This window comes from Argiope bruennichi, chromosome 1 (genome assembly GCF_947563725.1).
Source record: "Argiope bruennichi chromosome 1, qqArgBrue1.1, whole genome shotgun sequence".
NCBI classification, from domain to species: Eukaryota; Metazoa; Arthropoda; class Arachnida; order Araneae; family Araneidae; genus Argiope; species Argiope bruennichi.
This window is the reverse complement of record NC_079151.1, coordinates 75668316-75676280: the sequence shown is the minus strand read 5'-3', so window position 1 is coordinate 75676280 and position 7965 is coordinate 75668316.

Sequence of the window (7965 nt, the reverse complement as noted above, 5' to 3'; positions counted from 1 at the left end):
ATATTCAAAATAAATTTAATTGGAACTACAATTGTTTGTTCTAAAATTGGTGCATCTAATTTTTTTTTCTATGGTTAGGTCACATACTTCTGAAAATCACCTAAACCAATTTTAAAAATCTGAACTATTTTTTTTTTTTTTTTTTTACATTTAATTCGTGTTTCGAGAAGCATTGAGCCAACTTCCGTGGATGTAAGTGCGACATATTTGTTTGGACACCTCAAACAAAAGAGCACACGCGCACCTACATTCAATGTTGGCTTTAAGTTCATCCGTTTTTTTTAAAGTGTTTTTTTTTTTGTGTGTGTGTGTGTGTGTGTGTGTGTGTGTGTGTGTGTGTTTACAGACTGAGCATTCGACATAATTCTGAACTTTATCCCAGGCTTAGGGAATTTAAAACATGAGAATTAATCAAATTCTTAAGATCGAAACTTAAGTGATTATTATATTTTCTATTTTTTTACTTCGAAAATGTGAAATCCATAATGTTTAACTACACAAATAAAGGTTTAGTGTGAATAAAACTAATGTTATCAGTAAATAGATTTCGAATGACATTTTAGTAAAAATTTATCTCCCTTTAAGTTATCCAAAGAAATTTCAGTTGCTAACAAGTGAAACATAGCTAAAATGCATAAATCTCACCTTCATTAAAAAAAAATCATTTAACCCTTTAAAGGGCTATTTTTTTCTAGTCATATTATGTTAAAATATTTTTAGGCTTGAAATTAGAATAAGAAAAGAGATTCATTTAGCTTATTAGATAAATTTAATTTGATTAATTAATTAATTTGGTTCATTAATAATTAAGTATCAAATCAAGACACAGCATTTTGTGTAAAATAAAGAAATAAATCATCTAAGTTTCTGTCTTTCTAAAAAAATTTGTCAGAACTTATGCCAAACTACATTAATTCATACGAAGATTGATAAATTTGGTGGGAAGCATACTTCCCACGGCTCTAGAAAGGGTTAAATCTACCAAGTTCACCAGAGTTTTTGTTTTGAAACTTTATATTACCAAAGAGCAGCATATTTTTGAACTTGTCGCAAGTCTAATTGAGCACCAAATGTGAAATGTCTTTTAGAGAGAGAGAGGATTTTTCACACTTGGATCCTGTTCAAATATCCGTCCTTATCATCTGACTACCGCGCAAAATAACTCCACAAATGGCTATCCTGTTGCGACGAAATGGGATGCTAATGTTCTGTGCTAATGCTTCTGTTCAGGTGTTCATATTGCTTCGTCTGAACATCTTAGCAATCGTGTGTTTTGTTCATACAGAACAGGATAAGCAACAGATGTAACATTCCTTTGAAGATATGCCCTTTTTATCTCGTGGTGAAAAAATGTGAGAGTATCATTAGAAAACAGTTGGACATTCTGTGGAGATTGGGAAAAAACAGCAGCTAGCCATAAACATTTCGAAAGGAAAGCATCTATTGAACCTGTAGCTTTATGAATTGTCGATATTCTATTAGGCTTGTAACTTTAGGCAGCGTGCTTTAATAATTTAATGCCGATGTCGGACAAGATAATTAAGTGGGACTAGTGTGATCTGAGAATCACAGGCCGAGAATCGGACTACGGATTTTTGCAGAAATGATTTCACATGTGGCTCGAAATGAAAGTGATTCAATCTTTCACTGCTGTGAAAGATATGACACAGACAGACAGGGAGACATTTTCTAAAAATGTGTTTTTCGAACTCAAGGAGATCTGAAATGTGGAGATTCGTCAAAATCTCGAGTTCGAATTTTTTGACGATTGTTATACTTTTTCTTTTTCTATTACGTCTATGAATAAGTAAAAAATAAACAAGTATATATTAAAAAATATACTATCGAAATTCTCTACAATTCAAAAACAGAAGTGAATCTACCAACATTTATTATTCAAGTAAAATATTTCTAAATATATTTACAAGTCAGCTTCTTTTGCATATATTCTTCTACTCAAAATATCTCCATTATAAATTCATGTAACATAAACTTCAAGAATTATGAATTCAGCAGAAAACAACTGTCAAACATGCTTTCTCTGAATATTAGGCAACTCTACATTGTTTTCTAGAAAGAAATGGGTGGAGAGGCGTAGCGGAAGGAAATCTATCATCCCCTGGAGATAATAATTAGGATGACGGACTGTCTTCTTTTTTTCCAGATTTGCTTAAAGTTTTCAATTTTCAAAGATCTTCATTACCTTGTTACATTCATGACATACATTGCTGTGTTAAAAGATTGATATAATATCTTGAAAGTAGATGACTGGAAATAGGCAAATACCGCCAAGACAAGTTACCGTTTACAAATCTAGTTTATCGGTAAAAGTAATTTCACAGCAATGTTCTTCCTTGCAAAGAAAATAATTATAATATTGGAGTGAACTAGCCGTCTTCATTCGCCATATTAATATTATTTATTCTGCGATGTGAGCCAACTTCAAACAGCAACATCTTGTCATAACAAATATCAGAACTATTTTAAAAAAAAGCATTTTAATGACAAACATAGAATATTTTGAGTGGTTGCCTATGCTTACAAAGTGATGAAACCGCTTCTTCTGTTCAGTCCACTCAAAATTTTATTTTTGTAATATTGCTCGAAAATGGTGGCAATCGCAAGAGTCATATGTAATAAGTGGGAGGCAGACAACGAATTAATTTAGTTTACATTTATGAATTTTATTTGTATTGTTATGGAAAAATCTGTCATCTGAGTGTACTTAAAAAAGTTCCTTAAGCTCAGTAATGCTTTATTCTACGCGAAAATACGATCATAAAGTAGCAAACCCAACCGAAGGATATACAAGAAAAGCATTTGCAATAAACAGTAACATAAAAGCAGCAAATCGCCATTAAACATTAACAACAGCACAAAACGCTCAAACTGAACTTGCTGTTGATCAGCGTTTCAAGACTTCGCTCAACTTCTCGTTTCTCTTGATTCGACACTACTCTCGTCTTTTCGGCTCCGCTTTTTATAACTCCCATGAGAGAGTTTCGAATATTCTTGAACAAGCTGAGGACTCGAGTCCTAATGGAAATATCATCAAGACTCTGGACTATTCTAGCTCCTTCATTTTGTCGCCATATTCTTTGCGAAATTGTCGCCACGATCGGCGGTCTTTTAAGGTGGAATCCAGTTAGCAGCCATTGCAATATCTGTAAAGTTCTTTTCCTTACCTTGAAATTTACTGCTCAGGGAAGCAGTATTACAAATTCGTATGATCATTGATCACATCAGCTTAACATTTAAAACATACTAGACATTTATGATCTACGTATGTACTACTCGTCTTCTGGTTTGATTTTCTTTACCTAAAAGAGGAATGTTATGACTCAGAATTTCGGTGATATTATTTATGCAATTTTGTTTTATATTAATTAGCGTCTTAAAAAATACTTATGATTAAGCAATATTTGAAAAATAGCCATATCTATATTCCATATCTGAAGCCATACATCTATATACATCTATAGCCATATCTGAAATATCCATTCTTTTGTAAAATTATCAAAATAAAATAAAATAAATAATTGAAAACATGCCAGTTCCCATTTCCATTCCCCCAAAAGAATTTTAAAAAAATTATATATGTTCCATTTTTGAACATATTAATTTAAAAACTTAATAAATTTAAATAAAATTAATTTATTAAGTTTTAAAACTTTATTAAAATTTATTATTAAATTTAAAAAACTTAATTAAAATAATTTTGAAACTGGTTTCTGATCCTTATAATAATTTGGATCTAAATCGATCTTGATCCCAAATTTGTATTTATTAAATTTTGAATGGAATGTGCCATAGATAACCCTGTTTGCCCACCGATGTGCATGTGAATTTTTAATTACTCAAAGGCAGAGCAAATTAGATGTATTAAATTTGGCTTATGATTTTCATCAATACAATTGTAGAACTGTATCAGGATTCGGCCTAAATACTGGAATGGTATGATTGCCAGAGGATCTGTCTATTCAAATTAATATGAAAGTAACCTCCGAGGGAGGGAGGTAAAAAAAAAACCCTCCAATAAATTGAAGATTTTAACCTAAAAATAAATTGTAAAAGTATTAGAGTATCCCAAAAGTTTCTTTCTCATAGCGCTATGAATTAAAAGGAATCCGTTTTTAAAGCGGTTTGTCACTGGAGACGAATCTTGGATGTTATATGAAAATGGGCTTAGAAAACACACTTGGTGTAAGGACAATAGGCCTTCAACTGTCGCAATGCGGGGAGTATATTCAAAAAAAGTTCTTTTGTCTATTTGATGGGATTGGAAAGGCGTAATTTTCTACGCGCTCCTTCTTCAAGGTGAAAAAATAAATTCTACGAAATACTGTCATCAATTGGATTAACTGAAAACTGCCACAGCAAACAAGTGACCAGAATTAATGAACCGATGAGGCGTTGTTTTTCATCATGACAACGCGAGACCACATATTGCATTAGTCGTATGAGGAAAGCTCTTACAGTTTGATTGGAATGTTTTGCCGCATCCTACTTATTCTCCAGATCTCGCTCCATCTGATTATTACTTCCTTCTGTCTTTAAAAAATTGTCTTCGAGATAAGTGCTTTAAATCCATCAGCGAAATAAAACAGCACCTCGAGGATTATTTTTTGCAGAAAACACAATAATTTTGGAAAGAAGGCATAATGAGACTTCCTGAGAGATGGAAGAAGGTAATAGAGCAAAAGGGTTCTTATATAACAAAATAAATAATATCTTAAACAGTAAATATTACATATTCATTTCATATTAGAAATAGGAAAAGAAACTTATGGCACACCCTAATATATTATACCCTAATATAATAATATGGCACACTCTAATAAACTAATTAAATCTAGAGCATTAAATAGTGTTTCGTACAAGAGACGCAAATCTACTTTAAATTATTTCTACGTTATAACAAAAAAGTTTCGACTTTCTCCCCTACCCCTCCCAACCAATCGAATAGAAGCCATTGGAGAAAAAGTTTTTTAAAAAAGCCCCATAAAAAGATAATCCATATTTCTTTTCACGCCGTCATTTTATTTGACAAAACGACATTATATTCTACGGCAATTTATTAAAAGTTCCTCCCAAATTGTGATTCTTTGTAGAAGCCTGGCATCACTCGAGTTCGAGAAAGAAATCCAAGAGAAATGAAATAAGAAGGGAAAAAAAGGGCCGATGGCGGGGCCCGATAGAGAACGCTGTCCTCTGGGACCGACTCCCGGGAATAATCCGCCGAGTTAATGAGGTCGTTAATATTGACAGGCGATGCCTGCCGTGCATCGATTGCGGCGGTGGGGGTGTCGACCTCCTAAAGTGGAAGGGAGGCGCACGGGAGATTGAAACGGTGCTAGGATACCACTGAAATCGTATTCTCATTTCGCGGAGCTGGAAATTCTACCTTGTTAGGTACGTCCTCTCATAATAGTTAAGGGGACAGTTGGGAAAAGGAATAGAATTTCAATGAAATTCAGGGAAGACTTTGTCATTCGGAAGAGAATCGGTGGGATTGAAACACGAAAAAGAAAAACAGGAGTACGACGAATTTGCTTTCAACATAATACGGGATATTTTATATAGAGTAAATTCATATTTGAATGTCGTAAATAATTATAAAATACAAATAATTTGTTTGTTAGATGCAAATAATTAGCTTGTTACGATATATAGGTCAGGCATTCGAAGCACTACAACTAATTATGAGAACTTAGTATAATTTTCAATCCTTAATTGTGGTCCGGAAGGCCTCCGAACGAACACATTTTTGATTTCGTAAACCAAAGTTTGTTTGTTTCTTATGGCACTTGCCACTGACAAGCCCGCTGTTACGAAGACAGCGATTTAAGCCTGAGGGGGACGTCTCTTATTTTTTATAGCAGCGCCAACTAGGGCCAAGAGTACGACTTTGCCACTTCACGCATCATTCATTCGCTTGCACAACCCCTTTTTACAGGAGGGCACATTCACACATCTCACAGATAGAACAACAGAAGAACAACTATGCCCAAACCGGGACTCGAACCCGGGACGCCCAGATCACGGGGAAGACGCTCTACCCCTATGCCAGGACGCCGGCGTAAACCAAAGTAAAGACCCTATAATACAAATATAAAACCGAATGTCTGTCGACTCATTTGTTTGTTTGAACTTCAGATAATCATGCATTCCTTGATGAATGTTCCTTAATACTTTACTGATTTACAAGACGATTAAAAGATTGCTACATCTCCCTAATAGGATGGATAAGAGAGTAAGAAAAAAACTTTTATTCTACTTGAATCAAAATAATTAAAAATTCTTGCTCTGACTAATGTTATTTAGAAAGACCATTGGCAGCATTTCCTTTGGCGAAAATTAGTGTGGATGAAGTGACTGAGATAGAATCAGTACGATAAAGAACTACTATCCAGATCAAATTTTCGATGACAAGAGTGCAATGAAACTTCCGATTAAACTGGTTAAAGAAGTAAACTAGTCCTTAGTTTTTGGTTTAAACTCAATTTCAAAATTTAAAATAGGCAGATATTGAAATGTTGCATCATTTAAAGACTATTTCAAAGCTGTGTTTTTATACCATTTCACGACAGCTTTCATTCCGTCCACTACAATGAGAAGCTGAACTCATCACGAGCTTTTAATGACAAACTGCGGAGTGACGAGTTATAGTCGTCATGAGCTTTTAATGATCGACTGCACAGTGATGTGCTATACTCGTCATGAGTGTCTAATTATCAAATGCGCAGTGCTATGCGCTACTCGTCATGCAAATATAATTTGCGTGGCATGTTTAACGTGCACAAAATTTGTATAATAATGGAAATTTTTTTAAATTCGTTATTTTCATCGAAACATTTTATATTATTGCTAACTCAGATTAAATTATGCTTTATTGCAATATTTTTCAGACTTAAATCGTAGCGCAAGGGATTATTACTGCTTGTATGAGCGTGTGTGTATCTATATGTATTTTCCGTCTTTACCAAGCCATGACATCACACGGGAGAGAGCACTTCAAAAATGAGCATGAGAAGTTACCGATAACGTTCCCCGTTTCCTCACCTGATAATTAGCATTCCAGCTAGATGTAACGTCACCTCTCATCCCCCCCCCACATTTTTAAGTGCCTCCGGACTGCCAGATAGGGGATCCTCTTCGCCAGTAGAATCATTGTGTCTGGTTATTATTGTATCCATGTAAAGAATTGCAGATGTGCGTTTCGTCACTTCAAAGAGATTCATCATATCTTCAAGGAAGAAGAATCTTTTTTTGATGTTTATTCTCCGAATTAATCGAGGAACTATTTCATGATTAACTTTCAACTATTGAGTGAATATTATATATATTAACCTAGATGAGAACAAGTTGTTTTTCTGTATGTATATAAAGCTGTAAATAAAAAAATAAAAAATAAAAAAATGTTTTTAAACCTACGCTCTTATTTCATAAGTTAGGATCAAAGCGTTGCAGTTCTCTCAAACCTGGTGGGTATAGTAAAAGTGGGAGTTGGCTACCTCCTATTGAGGACGAGACGTACTTTCCAAGGGAATGGTTGTACCGTGGCCGGTGATGGCTCTTAGGACTCAAGCACAGTTTCCATCAGTGTTGCTGTCGTTGTGGTGCGGTCACTCAGTTTTATCCGTATGCCTTAGAGCGGGTCGGAGAAGTCAATTTGCGATTGTGGTTACCAAGCCATGGTGGAAGCAAAGCAGCAAGCCGAGTAATCAAGTCGAAAAAATGAAAGAGATAGCGAGACAAAGAATTTCGATTTTATACAGTTCCAGAAGGAATGTGCAAACCTCAGCATTTTGATTTCGTGGAAAAATTAAATGCTTACGTAACTTTGAAGTAAAGTTACAGTGAAGATAAAGTTAAAGCGATTAGAAAATTATTTGTAGAACGTAGTTAATTAGAAATTATTACATGCGTGTGTGAGCGCGTGCGCATGAATTCCTGTTAAAGTAT